Source organism: Mchenga conophoros, linkage group LG18 (genome assembly GCF_057382185.1).
Source record: "Mchenga conophoros isolate Kocher_MC1m ecotype Shallow Benthic linkage group LG18, M_conophoros_male_GT1.1, whole genome shotgun sequence".
In the NCBI taxonomy this organism is placed as follows: domain Eukaryota; kingdom Metazoa; phylum Chordata; class Actinopteri; order Cichliformes; family Cichlidae; genus Mchenga; species Mchenga conophoros.
In genome coordinates this window covers 37,377,461-37,403,413 of record NC_140543.1, presented here as the reverse complement: position 1 = coordinate 37,403,413, position 25,953 = coordinate 37,377,461, and the positions used below count along the sequence as shown (strand labels likewise).

General features: G+C 43.5%; 1 protein-coding gene and 4 non-coding genes across 5 annotated transcripts in view; 1 reads left to right on the top strand and 4 right to left on the bottom strand.

Annotated features, from left to right (window-relative positions):
- Positions 1-1,585: 1,585 nt before the first annotated feature.
- On the bottom strand, positions 1,586-1,657 carry trnap-ugg (transfer RNA proline (anticodon UGG)). The gene has a single exon. It is a non-coding gene; the product is annotated as a tRNA-Pro (tRNA).
- Positions 1,658-4,135: 2,478 nt separating this feature from the next.
- Positions 4,136-4,207, bottom strand: trnap-agg (transfer RNA proline (anticodon AGG)). Its single transcript has one exon. It is a non-coding gene; the product is annotated as a tRNA-Pro (tRNA).
- A 1,796-nt stretch (positions 4,208-6,003) lies between these two features.
- On the bottom strand, positions 6,004-6,075 carry trnap-ugg (transfer RNA proline (anticodon UGG)). The gene has a single exon. It is a non-coding gene; the product is annotated as a tRNA-Pro (tRNA).
- A 2,478-nt stretch (positions 6,076-8,553) lies between these two features.
- trnap-agg (transfer RNA proline (anticodon AGG)) lies at positions 8,554-8,625 on the bottom strand. Its single transcript has one exon. It is a non-coding gene; the product is annotated as a tRNA-Pro (tRNA).
- Positions 8,626-21,689: 13,064 nt separating this feature from the next.
- Positions 21,690-25,953, top strand: part of LOC146554383 (uncharacterized) — a 48,854-nt gene continuing 44,590 nt past the window's right edge. The window contains exon 1 of the mRNA XM_085255900.1: positions 21,690-21,859. The gene's annotated coding sequence lies outside the window, so the exon portion shown is untranslated. The remainder of the gene's footprint in view (positions 21,860-25,953) is intronic.

The following is a 25,953-nucleotide window of genomic DNA, read 5'->3' as shown; positions in this document are numbered from 1 at the left end:
TGATGAGCTTTGAAAGAAAGCAGCTGGAATTCTCTAAGTGCCTTGAAGACCTTTCACCTCTCCTCTGAGAACCTTCGTTAGATCTAAAACTAAACGTTGGAGAGTCCCAGGTATTTAAAACCCAGAGCGGGTTGTCTTTGCCAGGGTCGTTGACCAACTATGAAACACATCACATGAGCCAAGGGGTGGAAAAAAGGCGTGGGTAAATATCAGCAGAGGTGAAACCATTATGAGACCTTCACATATGTAGTTTAACGTCTTTACACCGAAATTGAATGGCCTCAATTTCGATCAGAGTTTGTGATCTCTAATAGCCCTTTTCCACTAGCACCTACCTAGCTTGGCTTAACTTGACTCAGCTCGATCTTTAAAGTTTCCATTAGGTGATAGTACCTGGTTACAGGTATTTTTTAGTACCTGCCCAGTAAGGTTTCCAAGGCAATCTCAAAATGTGACATATACAGATTGCGTGGCAGGGACTGTGCAGTCAATGGCATCACTCAATGACTCATGAGAGTGACTCCTTCACAAACGTTGTTTTAGAAAGACAAATTGGTGTCCCAGATCACATTGAACGGTTTGGCACACAACACATTTACAATGCCCCAGAAGGAATGTGTCTTTCCAAAGAATTCCATGAAGCTAAGAGCTTGTGATTTTAAGGGGGCTCGTCCGGGATTTGAACCCGGGACCTATCGCACCCAATGCAAGAATCATACGCCTAGACCAACGAGCCACAGGAAGCCTGTGTTTAAGTCTGGAACTCTGAAAGGACAGACTTAAATCGGTCTTCAAATTCAAGCAGGAATGGTGTTAAGCTCTCTTCAGTATTCATTTTTGTACCTTCAGGCCTTTGCTACTGACAAGCTCCAACAGGGATGACTCCAGAGGGACTGCACACAGTGAATGAGAAAAAAGGGTTCCCAGTCATCCACGTCATGGTAGTCTGATGAGCTTTGAAAGAAAGCAGCTGGAATTCTCTAAGTGCCTTGAAGACCTTTCACCTCTCCTCTGAGAACCTTCGTTAGATCTAAAACTAAACGTTGGAGAGTCCCAGGTATTTAAAACCCAGAGCGGGTTGTCTTTACCAGGGTCGTTGACCAACTATGAAACACATCACATGAGCCAAGGGGTGGGTAATTATCAGCAGAGGTGAAACCATTATGAGACCTTCACATATGTAGTTTAACGTCTTTACACCGAAATTGAATGGCCTCAATTTCGATCAGAGTTTGTGATCTCTAATAGCCCTTTTCCACTAGCACCTACCTAGCTTGGCTTAACTTGACTCAACTCGATCTTTAAAGTTTCCATTAGGTGATAGTACCTGGTTACAGGTATTTTTTAGTACCTGCCCAGTAAGGTTTCCAAGGCAATCTCAAAATGTGACATATACAGATTGCGTGGCAGGGACTGTGCAGTCAATGACTCATGAGAGTGACTCCTTCACAAACGTTGTTTTAGAAAGACAAATTGGTGTCCCAGATCACATTGAACGGTTTGGCACACAACACATTTACAATGCCCCAGAAGGAATGTGTCTTTCCAAAGAATTCCATGAAGCTAAGAGCTTGTGATTTTAAGGGGGCTCGTCCGGGATTTGAACCCGGGACCTCTCGCACCCAAAGCGAGAATCATACGCCTAGACCAACGAGCCACAGGAAGCCTGTGTTTAAGTCTGGAACTCTGAAAGGATAGACTTAAATCGGCCTTCAAATTCAAGCAGGAATGGTGTTAAGCTCTCTTCAGTATTCATTTTTGTACCTTCAGGCCTTTGCTACTGACAAGCTCCAACAGGGATGACTCCAGAGGCAGGGCTCTAGAGTGCGACCAATTTGGTCGCAAATGCGACCAAATTTTTCAGTGGTGCGACTAAAAATAAATATTTGGTCGCACAGGTGCGACCAACTGTTCCGGTAACAAAAAAAAAATCTCTGTAACTCTCCGTGTGGTCAACAACAGACACACATTATGCCCCTATCGTGGACTAAACCAATCAGAGATAGTTAGGGGCGGGACCTCTCTGATTGGCCGTGGTCCAGTTGAAAGTGCAGGTGGAAGAGAGAGGTGAGTAGCTTGAATAAAGCGATATCAATTCATTAACGGATTCCACACAAAGACCTAAACACGGAGCGGACCCAACACATCAGAATCAGCTTCGTCTTTCTCGGCTTTCTCACCCGACGGCCTGAACACGGACACGCTGTCGGAGCTTAGCGATTCTTCGGGTCCGCGCTGTGTTTACGTCTTTTTGCGCTGATTCTGAGCTGCAGGTTTTGCCTCTCTCCAACCAAAATTCACCAAGCCTGCAGCAAAAGAAGCAGCAAACTGCGCTTCACATTTGATCAATGTCGTCATGAATTCCCTCTGACTTTTGCTGTTTTGCTTCCACCACGATAAAAATCACACTTCCTGCACAGCTCTCTCTCTCTCTCTGTACTTCAGGAACAGTTTCCCGTCTCAAATCTGTTTTCTGCATTATTCATTCGCTTATTACCCACCAGTCTAGCGTTGTTTACAGCGCTTTTTCTTTTTTCACTTAAATGACCTCGGACAAGAAAGCCTAATTTCTGCTGTTCAATACTGAAGAAATTTTAATTTCTTAAAATTATGCAAAATTGCAGAATATTTTTAAGGTTATCTGCTATAAAAAGCCAGACCAGGAAAATCTCCTTCATGTTTTCCTGTGTTTTATTCTGTTACTTTCACACAAAGGCATCTGCTGTGATTTTCACAATTCTGATGAAGTCTCATGTGTATCAGTACTGATAAATGATCAGAATTATAATATTTCTGACTGTCTGAGGCTAAATTGAATCAAATCAGGACTTTGAGAACCGGAATTGAATGGATTATAGAAATCAGTGATGATACTCAGCCCTAGTGAGCAGCCTAGGCCTGAGAGAAGTGGATGTACTGTAGCTGTGGGTAATAAGAAAAGATGAAAAGAACTATTGATAACTTTTTTGTTAAGTTAAGGCCTGATCTGTCTGAAATTCATAGCCAGTGCTCTGACACGGTGCCATCAATATTTGAATGCTGAAAAAGCACATTATATGCTGCAGTAAATGCACTGCCCAAGTGTCCCCTCTCCCCACGGCCTTTCAGCAGCAGACAGCAGCAAACAGGTCGTCAGAGGAGGCCAAGATGATGATTAAGTTTTTAACATTTTCTACAATATTGACAAAGCACTTTAAGCACAAGTTTGTTAGTTAATAATTTAGAAATTAATATTGTCTGTATGGACTTCCCCCCCCAAAGAAAGTGCACATGTAAAACTGCGGTGTTAAGCGATGCGGTTGAAAAATTTGAGTGCGCCTAACTTTTGTGCCGGTTCCCCTAAATTTTTAAAGTTAGGCGTACCGGTGCGCCCATGTCAAAAAGTTAGTCTAGAGCCCTGCTCCAGAGGGACTGCACACAGTGAATGAGAAAAAAGGGTTCCCAGTCATCCACGTCATGGTAGTCTGATGAGCTTTGAAAGAAAGCAGCTGGAATTCTCTAAGTGCCTTGAAGACCTTTCACCTCTCCTCTGAGAACCTTCGTTAGATCTAAAACTAAACGTTGGAGAGTCCCAGGTATTTAAAACCCAGAGCGGGTTGTCTTTACCAGGGTCGTTGACCAACTATGAAACACATCACATGAGCCAAGGGGTGGAAAAAAGGCGTGGGTAATTATCAGCAGAGGTGAAACCATTATGAGACCTTCACATATGTAGTTTAACGTCTTTACACCGAAATTGAATGGCCTCAATTTCGATCAGAGTTTGTGATCTCTAACGCTTTTCCACTTGCACCTACCTAGCTTGGCTTAACTTGACTCAGCTCGATCTTTAAAGTTTCCATTAGGTGATAGTACCTGGTTACAGGTATTTTTTTAGTACCTGCCCAGTAAGGTTTCCAAGGCAATCTCAAAATGTGACATATACAGATTGCGTGGCAGGGACTGTGCAGTCAATGGCATCACTCAATGAGTCTTGAGAGTGACTCCTTCACAAAATCAACAACGTTATTTTAGAAATACAAGTTGATGTCACAGATGACATAGAAAGGTTTGGCACACAACACATTTACAATGCCCCAGAAGGAATGTGTCTTACCAAAGAATTCCATGAAGCTAAGAGCTTGTGATTTTAAGGGGGCTCGTCCGGGATTTGAACCCAGGACCTCTCGCACCCTAAGCGAGAATCATACGCCTAGACCAACGAGCCACAGGAAGTATGTGTTTAAGTCTGGAACTCTGAAAGGATAGACTTAAATCGGCCTTCAAATTCAAGCAGGAATGGTGTTAAGCTCTCCTCAGTATTCATTTTTGTACCTTCAGGCCTTTGCTACTGACAAGCTCCAACAGGGATGACTCCAGAGGGACTGCACACAGTGAATGAGAAAAAAGGGTTCCCAGTCATCCACGTCGTGGTAGTCTGATGAGCTTTGAAAGAAAGCAGCTGGAATTCTCTAAGTGCCTTGAAGACCTTTCACCTCTCCTCTGAGAACCTTCGTTAGATCTAAAACTAAACGTTGGAGAGTCCCAGGTATTTAAAACCCAGAGCGGGTTGTCTTTGCCAGGGTCGTTGACCAACTATGAAACACATCACATGAGCCAAGGGGTGGAAAAAAGGCGTGGGTAAATATCAGCAGAGGTGAAACCATTATGAGACCTTCACATATGTAGTTTAACGTCTTTACACCGAAATTGAATGGCCTCAATTTCGATCAGAGTTTGTGATCTCTAATAGCCCTTTTCCACTAGCACCTACCTAGCTTGGCTTAACTTGACTCAGCTCGATCTTTAAAGTTTCCATTAGGTGATAGTACCTGGTTACAGGTATTTTTTAGTACCTGCCCAGTAAGGTTTCCAAGGCAATCTCAAAATGTGACATATACAGATTGCGTGGCAGGGACTGTGCAGTCAATGGCATCACTCAATGACTCATGAGAGTGACTCCTTCACAAACGTTGTTTTAGAAAGACAAATTGGTGTCCCAGATCACATTGAACGGTTTGGCACACAACACATTTACAATGCCCCAGAAGGAATGTGTCTTTCCAAAGAATTCCATGAAGCTAAGAGCTTGTGATTTTAAGGGGGCTCGTCCGGGATTTGAACCCGGGACCTATCGCACCCAATGCAAGAATCATACGCCTAGACCAACGAGCCACAGGAAGCCTGTGTTTAAGTCTGGAACTCTGAAAGGACAGACTTAAATCGGTCTTCAAATTCAAGCAGGAATGGTGTTAAGCTCTCTTCAGTATTCATTTTTGTACCTTCAGGCCTTTGCTACTGACAAGCTCCAACAGGGATGACTCCAGAGGGACTGCACACAGTGAATGAGAAAAAAGGGTTCCCAGTCATCCACGTCATGGTAGTCTGATGAGCTTTGAAAGAAAGCAGCTGGAATTCTCTAAGTGCCTTGAAGACCTTTCACCTCTCCTCTGAGAACCTTCGTTAGATCTAAAACTAAACGTTGGAGAGTCCCAGGTATTTAAAACCCAGAGCGGGTTGTCTTTACCAGGGTCGTTGACCAACTATGAAACACATCACATGAGCCAAGGGGTGGGTAATTATCAGCAGAGGTGAAACCATTATGAGACCTTCACATATGTAGTTTAACGTCTTTACACCGAAATTGAATGGCCTCAATTTCGATCAGAGTTTGTGATCTCTAATAGCCCTTTTCCACTAGCACCTACCTAGCTTGGCTTAACTTGACTCAACTCGATCTTTAAAGTTTCCATTAGGTGATAGTACCTGGTTACAGGTATTTTTTAGTACCTGCCCAGTAAGGTTTCCAAGGCAATCTCAAAATGTGACATATACAGATTGCGTGGCAGGGACTGTGCAGTCAATGACTCATGAGAGTGACTCCTTCACAAACGTTGTTTTAGAAAGACAAATTGGTGTCCCAGATCACATTGAACGGTTTGGCACACAACACATTTACAATGCCCCAGAAGGAATGTGTCTTTCCAAAGAATTCCATGAAGCTAAGAGCTTGTGATTTTAAGGGGGCTCGTCCGGGATTTGAACCCGGGACCTCTCGCACCCAAAGCGAGAATCATACGCCTAGACCAACGAGCCACAGGAAGCCTGTGTTTAAGTCTGGAACTCTGAAAGGATAGACTTAAATCGGCCTTCAAATTCAAGCAGGAATGGTGTTAAGCTCTCTTCAGTATTCATTTTTGTACCTTCAGGCCTTTGCTACTGACAAGCTCCAACAGGGATGACTCCAGAGGCAGGGCTCTAGAGTGCGACCAATTTGGTCGCAAATGCGACCAAATTTTTCAGTGGTGCGACTAAAAATAAATATTTGGTCGCACAGGTGCGACCAACTGTTCCGGTAACAAAAAAAAAATCTCTGTAACTCTCCGTGTGGTCAACAACAGACACACATTATGCCCCTATCGTGGACTAAACCAATCAGAGATAGTTAGGGGCGGGACCTCTCTGATTGGCCGTGGTCCAGTTGAAAGTGCAGGTGGAAGAGAGAGGTGAGTAGCTTGAATAAAGCGATATCAATTCATTAACGGATTCCACACAAAGACCTAAACACGGAGCGGACCCAACACATCAGAATCAGCTTCGTCTTTCTCGGCTTTCTCACCCGACGGCCTGAACACGGACACGCTGTCGGAGCTTAGCGATTCTTCGGGTCCGCGCTGTGTTTACGTCTTTTTGCGCTGATTCTGAGCTGCAGGTTTTGCCTCTCTCCAACCAAAATTCACCAAGCCTGCAGCAAAAGAAGCAGCAAACTGCGCTTCACATTTGATCAATGTCGTCATGAATTCCCTCTGACTTTTGCTGTTTTGCTTCCACCACGATAAAAATCACACTTCCTGCACAGCTCTCTCTCTCTCTCTGTACTTCAGGAACAGTTTCCCGTCTCAAATCTGTTTTCTGCATTATTCATTCGCTTATTACCCACCAGTCTAGCGTTGTTTACAGCGCTTTTTCTTTTTTCACTTAAATGACCTCGGACAAGAAAGCCTAATTTCTGCTGTTCAATACTGAAGAAATTTTAATTTCTTAAAATTATGCAAAATTGCAGAATATTTTTAAGGTTATCTGCTATAAAAAGCCAGACCAGGAAAATCTCCTTCATGTTTTCCTGTGTTTTATTCTGTTACTTTCACACAAAGGCATCTGCTGTGATTTTCACAATTCTGATGAAGTCTCATGTGTATCAGTACTGATAAATGATCAGAATTATAATATTTCTGACTGTCTGAGGCTAAATTGAATCAAATCAGGACTTTGAGAACCGGAATTGAATGGATTATAGAAATCAGTGATGATACTCAGCCCTAGTGAGCAGCCTAGGCCTGAGAGAAGTGGATGTACTGTAGCTGTGGGTAATAAGAAAAGATGAAAAGAACTATTGATAACTTTTTTGTTAAGTTAAGGCCTGATCTGTCTGAAATTCATAGCCAGTGCTCTGACACGGTGCCATCAATATTTGAATGCTGAAAAAGCACATTATATGCTGCAGTAAATGCACTGCCCAAGTGTCCCCTCTCCCCACGGCCTTTCAGCAGCAGACAGCAGCAAACAGGTCGTCAGAGGAGGCCAAGATGATGATTAAGTTTTTAACATTTTCTACAATATTGACAAAGCACTTTAAGCACAAGTTTGTTAGTTAATAATTTAGAAATTAATATTGTCTGTATGGACTTCCCCCCCCAAAGAAAGTGCACATGTAAAACTGCGGTGTTAAGCGATGCGGTTGAAAAATTTGAGTGCGCCTAACTTTTGTGCCGGTTCCCCTAAATTTTTAAAGTTAGGCGTACCGGTGCGCCCATGTCAAAAAGTTAGTCTAGAGCCCTGCTCCAGAGGGACTGCACACAGTGAATGAGAAAAAAGGGTTCCCAGTCATCCACGTCATGGTAGTCTGATGAGCTTTGAAAGAAAGCAGCTGGAATTCTCTAAGTGCCTTGAAGACCTTTCACCTCTCCTCTGAGAACCTTCGTTAGATCTAAAACTAAACGTTGGAGAGTCCCAGGTATTTAAAACCCAGAGCGGGTTGTCTTTACCAGGGTCGTTGACCAACTATGAAACACATCACATGAGCCAAGGGGTGGAAAAAAGGCGTGGGTAATTATCAGCAGAGGTGAAACCATTATGAGACCTTCACATATGTAGTTTAACGTCTTTACACCGAAATTGAATGGCCTCAATTTCGATCAGAGTTTGTGATCTCTAACGCTTTTCCACTTGCACCTACCTAGCTTGGCTTAACTTGACTCAGCTCGATCTTTAAAGTTTCCATTAGGTGATAGTACCTGGTTACAGGTATTTTTTTAGTACCTGCCCAGTAAGGTTTCCAAGGCAATCTCAAAATGTGACATATACAGATTGCGTGGCAGGGACTGTGCAGTCAATGGCATCACTCAATGAGTCTTGAGAGTGACTCCTTCACAAAATCAACAACGTTATTTTAGAAATACAAGTTGATGTCACAGATGACATAGAAAGGTTTGGCACACAACACATTTACAATGCCCCAGAAGGAATGTGTCTTACCAAAGAATTCCATGAAGCTAAGAGCTTGTGATTTTAAGGGGGCTCGTCCGGGATTTGAACCCAGGACCTCTCGCACCCTAAGCGAGAATCATACGCCTAGACCAACGAGCCACAGGAAGTATGTGTTTAAGTCTGGAACTCTGAAAGGATAGACTTAAATCGGCCTTCAAATTCAAGCAGGAATGGTGTTAAGCTCTCCTCAGTATTCATTTTTGTACCTTCAGGCCTTTGCTACTGACAAGCTCCAACAGGGATGACTCCAGAGGGACTGCACACAGTGAATGAGAAAAAAGGGTTCCCAGTCATCCACGTCGTGGTAGTCTGATGAGCTTTGAAAGAAAGCAGCTGGAATTCTCTAAGTGCCTTGAAGACCTTTCACCTCTCCTCTGAGAACCTTCGTTAGATCTAAAACTAAACGTTGGAGAGTCCCAGGTATTTAAAACCCAGAGCGGGTTGTCTTTGCCAGGGTCGTTGACCAACTATGAAACACATCACATGAGCCAAGGGGTGGAAAAAAGGCGTGGGTAAATATCAGCAGAGGTGAAACCATTATGAGACCTTCACATATGTAGTTTAACGTCTTTACACCGAAATTGAATGGCCTCAATTTCGATCAGACCTTGTGATCTCTAATAGCCCTTTTCCACTAGCACCTACCTAGCTTGGCTTAACTTGACTCAGCTCGATCTTTAAAGTTTCCATTAGGTGATAGTACCTGGTTACAGGTATTTTTTAGTACCTGCCCAGTAAGGTTTCCAAGGCAATCTCAAAATGTGACATATACAGATTGCGTGGCAGGGACTGTGCAGTCAATGGCATCACTCAATGACTCATGAGAGTGACTCCTTCACAAACGTTGTTTTAGAAAGACAAATTGGTGTCCCAGATCACATTGAACGGTTTGTCACATAACACATTTACAATGCCCCAGAAGGAATGTGTCTTACCAAAGAAATGCATGAAGGTAAGAGTTTGTGATTTTAAGGAGGCTCGTCCGGGATTTGAACCCGGGACCTTTCGCACCCAATGCGAGAATCATACGCCTAGACCAACGAGCCACAGGAAGCCTGTACTTAACTCTGCAACTCTGAAAGGATAGACTTAAATCGGCCTTCAAATTCAAGCAGGAATGGTGTTAAGCTCTCTTCAGTATTCATTTTTGTACCTTCAGGCCTTTGCTACTGACAAGCTCCAACAGGGATGACTCCAGAGGGACTGCACACAGTGAATGAGAAAAAAGGGTTCCCAGTCATCCACGTCATGGTAGTCTGATGAGCTTTGAAAGAAAGCAGCTGGAATTCTCTAAGTGCCTTGAAGACCTTTCACCTCTCCTCTGAGAACCTTCGTTAGATCTAAAACTAAACGTTGGAGAGTCCCAGGTATTTAAAACCCAGAGCGGGTTGTCTTTACCAGGGTCGTTGACCAACTATGAAACACATCACATGAGCCAAGGGGTGGAAAAAAGGCGTGGGTAATTATCAGCAGAGGTGAAACCATTATGAGACCTTCACATATGTAGTTTAACGTCTTTACACCGAAATTGCAGTTTATTCCAACATCAAAATGGGCTACAGGGCCAGACTTTTGCCACATCTGGGTCAGTCTGACCACTTGTCACTGTTTCTAATCCCTGCATATGCCCCCCTCAAGAAAACTGCTCTTACCATCACAAAGAATATTACCATATGGTCAGAGGGTGCCTCTCAGCAGCTGCAGGACTGTTTTGACAGGACTAACTGGGATATCTTTGAACATCAGGACTTGGAAATGTTCACAGACAGTGTCCTCTGCTATATAAAACACTGCATAGACACTGTTACAGCAGTCAAACGGATCCGGGCTTATCCCAACCAAAAGCCCTGGATGACCCGGGAGGTCAGGCAGCTGCTGCAGGAGAGGAACATTGCGTTCAGGTCTGGCAACAGGGATTACTACACCACAGCCCGATCCAACCTGAAGAGAGGCATCAGAGAGGCAAAGGGGGACTATAGGAGGAGGATTGAGGACCATCTGAAGAGTAATACCAGCCGGCAGGTGTGGCAAGGCATCCGGCACCTAACCAACTATAAGATCAATCTCGGAGCTGCGGACGGTGACCTGGAGCTGGCAGAGGAGCTGAATATCTTCTTCGCCCGCTTTGAGACCAGGGTACCGGAGGTATTGGAGCCACAGCAGCAACACGCCACCCATAGCTGCACCACCCTCACCCTGGAAGAGCACGAGGTGAGGCGCATGCTGCAGGCTGTTAACCCGAGGAAGGCGGCGGGTCCTGATGGTGTGCCAGGTCGAATATTGAGGGATTGTGCAGAACAGCTGGCTGGGATCTTCACCAGGATCTTCAACAAATCCCTCGCACAGGCGACTGTCCCACTCTGCCTGAAGTCCTCCACCATAGTCCCCTTGCCTAAGAAGCCCCACATCACCGGCCTGAATGACTACAGACCGGTGGCACTCACCCCAGTGGTAATGAAATGCTTTGAGAAGCTGGTCTGCAGACACATCACAGCAGCCCTGCCCCGCAGCCTGGATCCACACCAGTTTGCCTACAGAGCAAACCGGTCCACGGAAGACGCTGTAGCCACAGCACTCCATGCTGCATTAACTCACCTGGAAGAGCATGGTAGCTATGTGCGGATGCTCTTCGTGGATTACTGCTCAGCTTTTAACACCATCCTTCCACATAAACTGGTGGCCAAGCTACAAGACCTGGGGCTTCCATACAGCACCTGCATGTGGATCAACAGCTTCCTCTCGGGCCGTAGACAGAGAGTCAGAGTTGGCCATCACACATCCTCAGCCCTGAGTCTCAGCACTGGCTCACCCCAGGGCTGTGTGCTCAGTCCACTGCTCTACTCTCTCTACACACACGACTGCACTCCTCGCCACCACAGCAACATCTTTGTGAAATTTGAAGATGACACCACAGTGGTGGGGCTCATTACCAAGGGAGACGAGTCTACGTACAGAGACGAGGTGGAGCAGCTGACGTCATGGTGTAAGGCCAATAACCTCCTCCTCAACACTTCAAAAACCAAAGAACTCATAATAGATTTCAGAAGGAAAAAGGCAGAGATCCAACCACTATTCATAAATGGGGACTGTGTAGAAAGGGTGGCAAGCTTCCGCTTCCTGGGAGTCAATATAGAGGAGAACCTTTCCTGGAGTGTGAACACCTCCGAGCTGCTGAAAAAGGCCCAACAGAGACTGTACTTCCTGAGAATTCTCAGGAGGAATAACATCACACAGAAACTGCTGGTGTCCTTCTACAGAGCCACCATTGAGAGTGTTCTAACTTACTGCATATGTATTTGGTACACTAGCTGCACAGGGGCTCAGAGGAAAGCACTCCAAGGGATCATTAACACCGCCCAAAAGATCACTGGCTGCCCTCTCCCCACACTGGAAGTTCTACACAATGCCCACTGTTTTAAAAAGGCCCAAAACATCATAAAAGACACCTCACATCCTGGCCACTCCCTGTTCGAACTGTTGCCCTCAGGCAGACGGTACAGGGCAATCAGAGCAAGGACTAATAGACTCAAACACAGCTGTTATCCAACTGCAATAACACATCTGAATACTACAAAAAAAATGTCCATCACGCCACTCTTGTGTTAATCTATGCACGGCCTGAAGCATGTGTGTGGGAATGTATGTGAATGTTTTACTGTTACATCTTATTAGTATTTTAAGTATTCTATCTATTTTATTTATTGAATTTTATTGTTTTATTTATATTTTGATATTGCTAGGGATGATGCAATGATCGGGGACCATTCTTCATTTCGTTGTTCTCGTGACAATGACAATAAAGTTTCTGATTCTGATTCTGATTGAATGGCCTCAATTTTGATCAGAGTTTGTGATCTCTAATAGCCCTTTTCCACTTACACCTACCTAGCTTGGCTTAACTTGACTCAGCTCGATCTTTAAAGTTTCCATTAGGTGATAGTACCTGGTTACAGGTATTTTTTTAGTACCTGCCCAGTAATGTTTCCAAGGCAATCTCAAAATGTGACATATACAGATTGCATGGCAGGGACTATGCAGTCAATGGCATCACTCAATGAGTCATGAGAGTGACTCCTTCACAAAATCAACAACGTTATTTTAGAAATACAAGTTGATGTCACAGAAAGGTTTGGAACACAACACATTTACAATGCCCCAGAAGGAATGTGTCTTACCAAAGAATTCCATGAAGCTAAGAGCCTGTGATTTTAAGGGGGCTCGTCCAGGATTTGAACCCAGAACCTCTTGCACCCAAAGCGAGAATCATACGCCTAGACCAACGAGCCACAGGTAAGGCAAGGCAAGGCAAGGCAAGGCAAATTCATTTGTATAGCACAATTCAACAACAAGGTGATTCAAAGTGCTTTACAGAGACATTAGAAACAAAAACAAATAAAAAGCATGATTTAAAATTGATTAAAACAAGCAAACAAACTAACTAAACACACACATTTCACACCTGTTCGCGCGATCTGAACCCTTATCGTAAGGGGAGCTACCAGTCCTTCTGTGGACGAGCTACTTTCTATTTTAAATTCCCTGAATTTAAAATACTCTCTAGACCCAGTCTAGACCCAGCTGGGGAGCTACCCAGAGCTCTAATCCCACACCTGTTCGCGCGATCTGAACCCTTATCATAAGGGGAGCTACCAGTCCTTCTGTGGACGAGCTACTTTCTATTTTAAATTCCCTGAATTTAAAATACTCTCTAGACCCAGTCTAGACCCAGCTGGGGAGCTACCCAGAGCTCTAATCCCACACCTGTTCGCGCGATCTGAACCCTTATCGTAAGGGGAGCTACCAGTCCTTCTGTGGACGAGCTACTTTCTATTTTAAATTCCCTGAATTTAAAATACTCTCTAGACCCAGTCTAGACCCAGCTGGGGAGCTACCCAGAGCTCTAAACCCACTTAACAAACAAACAAACAAACAAAACAGTATATAAAATCAAAACAGATAAAATCAGAACAGTAGATAAAATCAGTAGTTAATGTAAGTTTGGAAATTTAAGCTTAACAAACAAACAAAACAGTATATAAAATCAAAACAGATAAAATCAGAAATAGATAAGATCAGTAGTTAGTGTAAGTTTTGAAATGTAAGCTTAAAAGTGTGGATTTGGTGCTTTATTCAAATGCAGCTGAGAATAGGTGAGTCTTCAGCCTGGATTTAAATAAACTGAGTGTTTCAGCTGATCTGAGGCTTTCTGGGAGTTTGTTCCAGATATAAGGAGCATAAAAGCTGAATGCAGCTTCTCCGTGTCTGGTTCTGACTCTGGGAACTGATAAAAGACCGGATCCATATGACCTGAGGGATCTGGAAGGTTCATACTGGGTCAGGAGGTCACTGATGTATTTTGGTCCTAAACCATTCAGAGCTTTATAGACCAGCATCAGGACTTTAAAGTCTATCCTCTGACGGACAGGCAGCCAGTGTAAAGACCTCAGAGCTGGACTGATGTGGTCCACTTTTTTGGTCTTAGTGAGGACTCGAGCAGCAGAGTTCTGAATGAGCTGTAGTTGTCTGACTGATTTTTTTAGGTAGACCTGTAAAGATGCTGTTACAGTAATCAAGCCTACTAAAGATGAATGCATGGACTAGTTTTTCCAGGTCCTGTTGAGACATCAGATCTTTTATCCTTGATATATTCTTGAGGTGATAGTAAGCTGACTTTGTTATTGTCTTAATGTGTTTTTCTAAGTTTAGGTCTGCATCCATCACTACACCCAAATTTCTCGCCTGGTTTGTGGTTTTTAGATGTATGGATTGAAGTTCTCTGGTGACCTGTAATCGTTTTTCTTTGGCGCCAAAGACTATTACTTCAGTTTTGTTTTTGTTTAGTTGGAGAAAATTGTGGCACAACCAGTCATTAATTTCCTCAATGCATTTACCAAGAGCCTGTACAGGGCCTCGGTCTCCTGGTGACATTGTGATATATATTTGTGTGTCATCTGCATAGCTGTGGTAGTTTATTTTGTTGTTCTTTATAATCTGTGCCAGTGGGAGCATGTAAATGTTAAACAGAGGGGGTCCCAAGATGGAACCTTGGGGAACTCCACATGTGATACTTGTCTGCTCGGATGTGAAGTTACCTATTGATACAAAGTATTTCCTGTTTTCTAAGTATGTTTTGAACCAGTTTAGTACAGTTCCTGAAAGACCTGCCCAGTTCTCCAGTCGTTTGAGTAATATGTTGTGGTCAACTGTATCAAATGCTGCACTGAGATCCAGTAAAACTAAGACTGACATTTTTCCACTGTCTGTATTCAGACATATGTCATTAAACACTTTGGTCAGAGCGGTTTCAGTGCTGTGGTTCTGTCTAAAACCTGACTGGAAGGCATCGTAGCAGTTATTCTGTTTTAAGAAGTAACTGAGCTGTTGAGAAACTGCTTTTTCAATGATCTTACTTAAAAATGGGAGATTTGAGATCGGCCTGTAGTTTTTCATTTGTGTCTTGTCAAGATTGTCCTTTTTCAGTATAGGTTTGATTACAGCAGTTTTTAGTGATTCTGGAAACACACCTGATAATAAAGAAAAGTTGACGATCTGTAACAGGTCTGACTCCAAAGTCTTTGAGACCTTTTTGAAAAAACTTGTTGGCAGGACATCTAAACAGCAAGAGGAGGAGTTCAGTTGACCTAAGATGTCCTCCAGGTCTTTGCTGTTAATCGGGTGAAACTGTTTGATGGTGTTTAAACAGTTTTTCGGTGGACACAGTACATATCCTGGATCTGCTGTTGATGTACCAACTGCTTGTCTAATCTTTTGGATTTTGTCTGTGAAGAATTTGGCAAAGTCATTGCAGGCCATGGTCGAGTTCAGCTGCCACTGGCACAGGAGGGTTTGTTAGCCTGTCAACTGTAGAAAATAAGACCCGAGCATTATGGCTGTTTTTAGTGATGATGTCAGAGAAGTAGGACCTTCTTGCACTCCTCAGTTGTAAATTATAATTGTGAAGTTTCTCTTTATAGATGTCATAATGAACCTGGAGGTTTGTTTTTCTCCATCTGCGCTCAGCTTTCCTACACTCTCTTTTTTCATTTTTCACTAGTGTGGAGTTTCTCCATGGAGACTTTTTCCTTCCAGAGATAACCTTCACCTTAATGGGAGCAATAGTGTCCATTACATTTAACATGTTAGCATTGAAGCTATTGACGAGCTCATTGACTGAACCTTTGGACAGGTCGGGTGTTAATGGGAAGACCTGGTTAAAGATCTCACTACTGTCTTCAGTTATACACCGTTTTGTGATCACTGCTGTTGATATATTTGTGTGGGCTGAGATTTTACTTTCAAAGAAAACACAGTAATGATCAGATAAGCCCACATCAGACACAGTAATGTTTGAAATGCTCAGGCCTTTGGAGATCAGTAGGTCAAGAGTGTGTCCTCTATTATGTGTGGCCTCTGTTACATGCTGAGTCAGCCCAAAGTTGCCCAGAGTGTTACTCAGGTCTTTAGTCCCTTTGTCCTGAGGGTTGTCCACATGGATGTTAAAATCCACAACAATAATTACACAGTCGAAATCAACACAGATCACAGACAGCAGTTCACTGAGGTCATTAAAAAAGTCTGTGCAGTATTTGGGAGGCCTGTAAACATTAAGAAACACAACTTTGGATGGGGCCTTCAGCTGTAAAGCCACATATTCAAAAGACTGAAAACTTCCAGGAGATAGCTGCTTACATTGAAATGATTCATTAAATAAGACAGCAACCCCTCCTCCTCTCCTGCTCGCCCTGACCTCACTGATAAAACTGTAGTTAGGAGGGGTCGTCTCGATGAGAACAGCTCCACTGTTACTTTGGTCCAACCAAGTTTCAGTTAAAAACATAAAATCAAGGCTGTGCTCAGTGATTAAATCATTAATTAAAAATGTTTTCCCAGCTAAAGATCTAACGTTTAATAAAGCCAACTTAAGTGTTTTAGAGGCATTACTTGTCCCCTCGTGTTTGGGAGCAGTCTGTGGCACACAAGGTATGTTTACTATGTTTAAAGATCTTTTAGAGTGCAGCTCTCTGTGTTTTGACCAGGCCACATGTCTCCTGTCACCTAAAAGTACAGAGATTTTAAAACCTTCAAGTAAACAGGGTCCCAGCTTCTCCTGGGAAAAGTCACCACTGCCATAATCCTCGCAGCCCGGACCCTCCACACATCACACATCAGACTGCGGAGACAAAGCATGAAGGTGGTAAGGAGGAACTAAGGGGGGCGAGGCTGGGCAATGTGACTTCGATTGCTCTGTTGAGGGTGGGGCTCGGTGGCGAACCTTTGGCTGCTTTGGTGGGGGGTTTATGGGGGACAAAGAGGGATTGGGCCGGGGGGTAGATCTGAGCCCAGCATTGACCCGCTCCATCATCTCTTCAGTGAATTTCAGGTGTGGGGAGGAGGGAGAAAGGGAGGGGGAGGAGGGTGATGGGGGTGATGGCCTGTCAGGGGTTTGGGGGACTGGGGAAGATCCTGGTCCTGGTCGTTGGTGTTGTTGAGAGAGTTGGAGGCAAATAGGGACCCCTCTTCTTGCCTCTTCTTGCCTCAGATGTCTCTCCTTTCTGAGGCTCTTCCCGGGTGGGGGCAGATGGAGCTCCTCCTCAAGGTTTCTGCTGGGCTTTGTCTGTTCTTGGAGTACTGTTTGTTCCTCTTTATGAGATAACTCCTCGTTTATCTCAGCCTTGGCTCCAAGCACAGATGGATGACGTATGGAATAAAACAAGTTGGAGGTGAACAGTTTCACCCCTGACTTGTTAAAATTAAATCCATTTGCTTTAAACAGATGCCTGCGTTCCCAAAAAATATTAAAGTTGTCAATAAAATGCACTGAGTGGTCAGCACATGCTGATATAAGCCATTTATTCAGTGTAAACAGCCTGCTGAATCTCTCGTCTCCTCCTCTGACCGGCGGTACAGGTCCACTGATGAATACAGCTGCATTCAGAGAGTTTACAGTGTTTAATAATCCAATAAAGTCCCGTTTCAGAACCTCCCATTGTTGTTTGGACACATCGTTTGACCCTGTATGCAGGACAATGTTTGTCACAGTTGGATATTCAGCCTGTGTTTAACTCTGGAACTCTGAAAGGATAGACTTAAATCGGCCTTCAAATTCAAGCAGGAATGGTGTTAAGCTCTCTTCAGTATTCATTTTTGTACCTTCAGGCCTTTGCTACTGACAAGCTCCAACAGGGATGACTCCAGGTTGTAGGAGTCTGGAAGGCCGCTGAGTCCGGGTCTTTAGCTTCAGGCACAGATCTCACATGCAGCAACATATTCCTTTGCATCGCGTTCCCAAGTTCTCCACCAAAAATGGCGCTTAAGGAGACTAATTGTGCGACCTGTTCCAGGGTGACAGGAGAAATGAGAAGTGTGGGCCCACCTAATCACTGCTGAGCGGGCAGCCGCAGGGATGACACGACCCATTCCAGGGTCTGAATGGTTTCCTCCACACTCCAAGACAGGAATCCTACCAAGCAGGAAGCAGGAAGCACAGGAGCTGGTTCAAGATGTTCCTCATCTGGACTGTATTGCTGGGAGAGGGCGTCGGCTTTTGTGTTTTTAGAGCCTGGACAGAAGAAGATTCTGAATCTGAATCGATCAAAAAACAAAGACCACCTGGCTTGGCGGGCGTTCAGTCGCTTTGCTGTCCTAAGGTAGGAAAGGTTCTTGTGATCGGTGAAGATAGTGAACGGGTGCTCCGCTCCCTCTAATATGTGGCGGAATTCTTCCAGAGCAAGTTTAATGGCTAGTAGCTCTCTGTCCCCAACATCATAGTTCCTTTCAGCTGGCGAAAACCGTCGTGAAAAGAACGTATTTTCCCTCTGGGGCCTGTGTGGGGATTGGGATTGGACAGCTCCTACACCGATGTCTGAAGCGTCTACTTCAATGACAAATGGCCTTCTGAGGTCTGGTTGGATCAACACAAGAGCTGAGGTGAAGAGATGTTTCAGTCTTTGAAAAGCAGCCTCAGCTTCAGACGTCCAGGAGAACTGGCGCTTTACAGAGGTGAGTGTGGTGAGTGATGTGGCTACCTGACTGTATTTCCTTATGAAGCGCCGATAGAAGTTAGCGAAGCCCAGAAAGCGTTGTAGCTGCTTGCGAGTGGTGGGTGTGGGCCATTCCTGAACTGCCCGGATCTTGGCTGGGTCCGTCTTCACCTGCCCTCCAGCTAAAACGTATCCCAGAAATGTGACAGAAGGTGCATGAAACTCGCACTTCTCAGCCTTGACGTAGAATCTATTTTCTAACAGACGCTGTAGCACGGCCCGAACATGGACCTTGTGTTCTTGGAGGTTCCTGGAAAAGATTAGAATGTCATCTAGGTAGACATAGACAAAGCGGTTCAGAAAGTCCCGTAGCACATCATTGACCAAGCTTTGGAACACGGCTGGAGCGTTGGTTAACCCAAAGGGCATGACCAGGTATTCAAAATGGCCTAGCAGGGTGTTGAAAGCTGTTTTCCATTCGTCACCCTCCCTGATACAGACCACATGCTAAGCATTGCGGAGATCTAATTTAGTGAAAATAGTGGCCCCCTGCAGGGGCTCAAACGCGGCACTGATGCGTGGCAGGGGGTATTTGTTCTTGACGGTGATAGCGTTGAGACCTCTGAAGTCAATACATGGACGGAGGCTCTTGTCCTTCTTAGCCACAAAAAAGAATCCTGCGCCTACAGGAGAGGATGAAGGCCAGATGATCCCTGCTGCCAGAGAATCATGAATGTATTTCTCCATTGCCTCTCTTTTGGGCTTGGAAATGTTGAACAGACGGCTGGAGGGAAGTGGAGCGCCAGGTAAGAGATCAATGGCACAGTCATATGGTCTATATGGCAGAAGCGAAAGTGCTTTGTCTTTACTGAACACCTCTTGGAGGTCATGATACCCGAGAGGGACAGTGGTAAGGTCTGGGATGTCGATGTGGGAGTCATCTTCCTTCATGGATCCAGGTGGCAGGGCTGACAAAAGACAGTGGGCAAGCCAGAACAAACTCCAATTGATAATTTTATTCCCTAACCAGTCTATATGGGGATTGTGTTTCTGGAGCCAGGAGTAACCTAAAATGAGTGGCGACTCTGGTGGGTGAAGGTGAACAGTGTAAGACTTTCTCTGTGATTACCCGATGTGAGAAGAGTGACTGGACCAGCTCGGCACACGGTGTCAAAACTTGGTTCTTTACTGAGAGCTTTACTCTTTGCACTCATGGGTGTCATCTAGTTCAATTCAATTTTATTTACATAGTGCCAAATTGCAACAACAGTCTCCTCAAGGAGCTTTATATCTAGTGGCAGCATTGGTTGTTGCACAGCCAAAGGAATCCTTGCACTTGTGATTCACATTTCAAATGTATTATAAAATCCAAACTAATGGAGGGAGAACGACTCAAATATCCTGGAAATATGACCTTTTATTTTATTTTTTTTTAGGTTTTTGCATCCCGTATTAAAGAATCTACCTGAGTAATCTATAAAATAATCAAATAGACCAAAACATTGTAAATTACATAATGGACAGTGAAAATGTTTTTACATAATGCAAAGGCTTTTTTATTTATTTAGTTCTGACTTTGTTTGGTGTACTGGATATTTTCTTTGGTACTGTGTTTGGGGTACTGGATGTGTGTGCTTATATAACTCAGGTGTTTTGACTGAGAAATAATAACCATTCCACAGTGGATGGGCTTACATGGTATCTCCCTTGCTGAGACAACTTCCCCAGCATTTGAGAACCATTTTTTTTACAAGGACCAGAAGAAGCTGGTGTCACCAGGAACTGTTTGGCCAACTGAAGCAAGCATCTGCAGTTGCACGTCTGGACCAAGAAGTGTCCACAGGTTCATACAGTTTATCAGTTGGTATTCTGCTTAAATTTTGATCAAGGTCTTTCACCATGTCATTTATGGACTAGTTTAACATTTTATTGAGGGCATTTCTGCCATTGCTGACCTACGACCGATCCACCCGAGAAAACTAAATTAAAATGGACTGAAGCAAAGTAGAAACCTGTTCTGTGGTCAGATTAACTGAAATGTGAAATTCTTTTGGGAAAAATTTCCTATGTCCTTTGGAGTAAACAGGCTATCAGTGGTGCATCTCTGATGGAACTGAAACACATTAGTACTTAGAGTTGCTTTCTTATTTTACTGTTTGTATTTAAAGAGAAGTTATCTTTAAATCTCGTTGTTGTAATAATAATGGATTGGATTTATATAGCGCTTTTTCAAGGGACCCAAAGCGCTTGACAATGCCACTATTCATTCACTCTCACATTCACACACTGGTGGAAGCAGCTACGGTTGTAGCTACAGCTGCCCTGGGGCAGACTGACAGAAGCGAGGCTGCCATATCGCACCATCGGCCCCTCTGGCCAACAACAGTAGGCGGTAGGGAAAACTGTCTTGCCCAAGGACACAACGACCAGGACAGAGAGCCCGGGGATCAAACCAGCGACCTTTGGGTTACAGATACGCTTCCCAACCCCCTGAGCCACGGTCTTTATTGTCATTGTACTGTGTACAATGACAATAAAGGATTTCAGTTCAAACATAAGATCCAGTTCAGATGCTTAATATTGTGAGAACAACACAGAAGAGGGCCTGCGGTGTGTTGGTTATACTAAATACTCCTTCAGGACACTTTCATCATGGTGACAGCTTAATGTTTTATTTCATATCACTGATATTTTCATGTTCCATCCTGAGGCCTGGCTGACACTCTCTGTTACTATTCTGAATTCAGAAAAAAACCTCCATTGATGTGCTTGACGTGACATCAGAGATTATATAACATTCTTAACCCAACATTACATAGAAACCAGCACGTAAGTACCAGCTTTTTCAAGCCTTACATGAAGCACAAGGACTGCAAGGAAACTTTAAACATAAAATCATTCAATCTCAGCGTTGCAGGGACCATGCGTTGCCAGGAGATTATCAAGTTTTAACATACAAAAATCCTCTGGCTGGATGAGAGTAGCAGATGACAGATGTGCCTCTCTCTCTGTTGGAGAAAGAGAGACAGAGACAGAGAGAGCATCGTTTGCTATGTAGCCTGTAAAAAGTGAGTCAGTATGAGAGTGTGAGGCTGAACATGTGTGTGCCACCAGTGTCGCAAAGGCTGCTGTTTTCTGATTGGCTGCTGCCCACACATACTCAGAATGCACCCTGCTGGCAGTGAGATATATGGACGAGAGAACGAGAGACTCGGGGTTAGAGTGAACGTGGAAAGACCAGAATAACATCAGGGGCGACAGAAAGAGTTAAAGAAGCAGAAAGATAAGATCATTTATCAGTTTCAGAGTAGTCTTATCAACCACAATCAGCACTCCAACAGCAGGAAAAGCAGGTAAGAATCAGCCCTTCTTCAATTTTCTGCCTGCCTTTAAAGTTTTCTGAAAGCCTGATCGCATGCTGACAACAATGTGAACTAACAGGTGCTGAAATTATTCTTTGTTGGGACCAGGGATTTTTCTATTTTCAGTAAGAACTCCATCTCAAGTGTTGTGAAGCTGAAAAGTCCCGTAAGTGTAAGAGAAAAAGTAGTATTTGAATATTATTTTGTATTGTAGGTCTGTGTTTAATTGATAACTGAAGTTGATGGAACAGAGCTGATGGAAGAAGAATAAAATAAACAAAGATAAACATAAAATAAAATATATACAGAATTAGAAGCACAGACAGTGCAGCTGTGGAGCCGAGGAAAGTTACAAAGAGCTGAAGTGAAACTGAGTGTAAAACACAAAAAAATGTGTCCACTGGAGCCACTGTTGTAGTTTTCATACAGTATTTTTAATCTTGGATGTTTTTATTATATTATGTATTAGTGGATTTTTAAACACTAGGGATCTCTATTCTAAGTCTCTGTTAGCACATGAATGAATAACTGATCAACAATCGATTTAGTCTGCCTTACAGAAACCTGGTTACAGCAGGATGATTATGTTAGTTTAAATGAATCAACAGTTATATAAATGTCAGAATCCTCGAACCCTCACAGGACAGAAGGGGGCGGTGTGGCAGCAATCTTCCACTCCAAGTTATTAATCGACCAAAGACCCAGACAGAGTCTAAATTCATTTGAAAGCCTGATGCTTCGCATTTCCACCCCAGCTGGAAATATCAAAAAACGTTTTTGTTTTGTTTTGTTGTTGATATCTATCGTCCACCTGGGCCTCAGTCAGAGATTTCTCAGACTTGGGTGATTTTACCATTCATGTAGATGCTAAAAATGACAGCCTCAACATTTAATCTGTTATTAACAGATTTAATCACACTCTAGATCTTGTTCTCAAATATGGCATAGAAACTGAACATTTAACAGTGTTTCCTGAAAACCCTTGTTTCTCTGATCATTTACTAATAGCATTTATTTACAGAAATGCAGTGGGGAATAGATTTCATCACAGTAGATGTCTTTCTGAAAGTACTGTTACGAAATTTACAGATATAATTTGTGCCAATACAGTGCAGAACAGCTACCTGAATGCTGTTATCAGTTATCACAGCCACAGAAACAGGAATTCAAACACCAACATGCAGACATGGAAGCAGAGCAACTACGGACAAAAGTTTGGGCCTGCCTCAGCAATGCAAAGCCCCCAGCATCCAACATCAGCATGGAGGAGAGGAAGGCACTCACATCACTTAACAATGACAACAACATTATCATCCTTCCAGCAGACAAGGGGCAGGTGCACAGTTTTGCTAAACCAGAAAGACTATCATGAGAAAATTTTGTCACTGCTTAGTGACAAAAATACTTATGAGCCCCTGAAACCAGACCCAGGAAGTGGCTACAGCAAGAGGGTGATAGACTGTCTGAAGCACTTAGAACAAGACAAGGCTACCAACCGGACCTCATACCACAGGCTGTACCCAGGGGAGTCTACACCAAGTCTGTATGGTTTACCGAAGATACAGAAACAGGGTTTAAGACCGATTGTCTGTATGATCAACTCGGTCACCCTATAACATCTCTAAGTTTCTGTCTTCAATCCTCAACGGCTGGTAGGCAGCTCTGAACACCACATCCAGAACACGTTGGATTTTGTTGAGAAAGTGAGAGATGTCATGATGGAGGCAGATGAAACCATGGTCTCGTACGATGTTACATCTGTCTTCACCATCCCCACAGACACAGCGGCCAGAGAAGCAGAAGAACATCACATCAAGAAGGCCCTGAGTAAGTGGTTATCCCACCTGGACTTTTGTCAACAAGAAAGCTCCATCCAATCCAGGAGAGAAGGACAACCGCTGCTTAAGTGAAAACCTGTAGTGATCCCATATGTGTCAGGAATATCAGAACAGCTGAGACGCATTTTCTCTAAACACCGCATCTCTGTGGCTTTTAAACACCAAAACATGCTGCGCCAAACGGGTCCACCCCAAGGATCGGGTCCCCCGACACAAACAGAGTATCATAGTGTACGCTGTTAAGTGCAGGAGCATTGCCAGGATTTATACATCGGGGAAACCAAACAACCTCTGGCTACAACACAGCAGAGCCACCTCGTCAGGCCAGGACTCTGCAGTCTATCTACACCTACAGGCCAGTGGACACTCTTTCAATGATGAGGATATAACATCCTGGACAGGGAGGAACGCTGGTTTGAGGGCGGAGTCAAGGAGGCCGTTTACGTGAAAAGGGAAAGACCATCTCTGAATGGAGGAGGGGCCTAAGGGTACATCTGTCACCATCTTCCAATGCTGTGATTGCAGCCATTCCCCAACTCTCTGTGAATGGTACTCATGGCCATTGATCAGTGGTTGTTGATCAATGGCCATGACATTGACATTTGACATGACATTTGCATATTAATTAATAATCAATGAACTGACCTCCCAGCCCATTGTTCATTCAGTGGTGCTGGTTTCAGTCATTGTACAAATGTCCTGTTTATAAGGTTGGAAACCTGCAGTCAGCTGAGACTGAAGACGTCACCTGATGAGTGATAAAACGTTCCTCCCACTAAAAACTTCTCTGTTAAAGATTTTTCTGAATTAACTTCAATAATTAGAATAATGGTAAGTCACTGAAACTTTCCCAACACAAAGTTTCAGCGTTCCTCTTCAATCCTTCTGACCACATGGTGGCCTTAATTTAGGAACAGACCATATTTGCACAAGTGGATAGAACTGCTGGGGGACACCCAAATCTCATGATTTAGGACTGCACTGACATCAGATTGAAATTCATGAGATAAGGTCACAATTTTTCAGTGGGAGTGTGAGTGGGAATAGGCGAGACCTACCGACCCTCAGTGGTACTGCATTTTAGGCACTTCTGTATTGGTAGATGAACCATTACAGACACATCAAAAGTTGTATTTTTAGCTCAATTTTTTGTCCATTTTTAGCTCAAGTAATGTTTCATTACTATTAATAATTTATATATCATACAACTTACACATAAATGCAACATGCAAATAGAAGCTTTGAAGCGAGATATAGCCCACTGTGTGATATGCAAACAGTTATAAATTAAAAAGAAATGTCCAGAGATGCACAACAGAATAAGCATCACAGGATTAACTGACTGGCCTAAAGTGAGAGAGATGAAAGCATACACAGTACAAAGACCTACATGATAAGCATTTTAAATATATAAAACCAATATAATCTGTGGTTGTGAAATTGTGTTGAAATGATGTAGGCAATATATTTTTGGAGGTGGTGCTATAGAGATATTTGTCAGAACAGAAAATCGTTGGCATGTTTGGTTCAGGGTTTGAGCTTCCTGAGCTAAACACATACACGTCATTTTAGCAAGTCACAATAAGTGCTTTAACTTGTGATGGAGCTTCTTCTTATTATTATTATTAAGTCCAGGCACCAGTGTGTCGCCACAATACTTTATTTATAAAGCCTTGAAACATTTCAGCCAATGGGACTTGTGTGTTTTCTGGTGTGTTAGCAATTTAAAATGAAAGATTCAAATGTAAAACAACAAAAGATATCGACAAAGACACGGAGAAAGATATGAAGTGAGACGCAGTTGGAAGAAATTAACAAATTACAGAAAATCAGGATAAGAAGGAAAAGAAAGCAAACCAGAAACAACAGAAAACTATTAAATCACAAAAGTAACTCAAAGAGAAACTTATACTGACAAAGATGCAGATGGAGACAGAACAGAGGAAATAGACAAACAAAACCAACAAATATTACATGGCCCCGTCTTTTGCACCATTTCAGTCACAAATCAAACAATTTAGAGTTGTGTGGGAGCTGGAGTCTATCCCACCTGCGATCCCCTAGGCAGGTTCCCAGGCATAAGAGGACTAACTCAAAGACGTAGTCAACCATATATGCTCACATCCACTCCTATAGCCTAGTTAATAATTCAGTATTGTGGGCGTTTCCTACAGATTAAATAGGAAACAATATTGAGATTCTGGTGAAGGATATAGCTGATCCTCCCTTGGCTCATCCTCCTCACTG